Raw genomic sequence first — 1,228 nt, forward strand, 5'->3', positions numbered from 1 at the left:
CATTTGAGGGCAGTTATGGAGAAGCTGCGGGAGCAGAAGTTGTTTGCTAAGTTGAGCAAGTGCAGTTTTTGGCAGCGTGAGATGGGCTTCCTAGGTCACATTGTTTCTGCTGAGGGGGTTTCAGTAGATCCAGAGAAGGATCAGGCTATAAGGGATTGGCCTAGACAGCAGAATGCCACAGAGATCAGGAGTTTTCTTGGATTGGCAGGTTACTACGGGAGATTTGTGCAGGAGTTTGCAAGCAGAGCACGTCCTATGACTAAGTTGACAGGGAAGGATGCTCTTTTTTCTGGTCAGAAGAGTGTGAGGAAGGCTTTGCAAGCCTGAAGGAGATGTTGACTATTGCGCCAGTGTTGGCTTTGCCTGAGCAGGGAGAACCCTAAGTGGTTTATACAGATTCATCTAGAGTTGGTTTGGGGTGTGTTCTGATGCAGCATGGGAAGGTGATTGCCTATGCTTCGCGGCAGTTGCGGGTGCATGAAGGCAACTATCCTACTCATGATTTGGAGATGGGTGCTGTAGTTTTTGCCATGAAGATTTGGAGATCTTATCTTTATGGTGCAAAGGTACAGGTGTTCACAGATCATAAGAGCCTGAAGTATATATTTACTCAGCCTGAGTTGAATTTGAGACAGAGGCGGTGGATGGAGCTTGTGGCGGATTATGATTTGGAGATAGCCTATCATCCTGGTAAGGCTAACACGGTTGCAGATGCTCTGAGTCGGAAGAGGGTGGCTTCGGCTCAGGAGCAGGAGATGGGGTCTCTGGTAGGGGAGATCAGTGCTTTTAGCTTATGTGCTGTTTCACAGGAACCGTTGGGCTTGGAAGCAGTAGATAGAGCAGATCTTCTGAGTAGGGTGCGGTTGGCTCAGGAGAAGGATTTGGGGCTGGTGAATGCCTCTAAGGATGTGGATTCAGAGTATCAGGTCTCAGATAATGGTACTATCTTGGTGCACGGTCGGGTTTGTGTGCCCAAGGATGAGGAGTTGAGGCAGGAGATTCTGAGAGAGGCTCATACGAGCAAGTTTTCCATTCATCCAGGAGCGACTTAGATGTACCGTGACCTCAAGAGGTACTATCATTGGGTCGGGATGAAGAAGGATGTGGCTAGTTGGGTTTCGAGGTGTGATGTGTGTCAGCTAGTGAAGGCTGAGCATCAGGTTCCTGGCGGGTTACTGAAGAGTTTACCCATTCCTGAGTGGAAGTGGGATATGATCACCATGGATTT

Source organism: Camelina sativa, chromosome 15 (genome assembly GCF_000633955.1).
Source record: "Camelina sativa cultivar DH55 chromosome 15, Cs, whole genome shotgun sequence".
NCBI classification, from domain to species: Eukaryota; Viridiplantae; Streptophyta; class Magnoliopsida; order Brassicales; family Brassicaceae; genus Camelina; species Camelina sativa.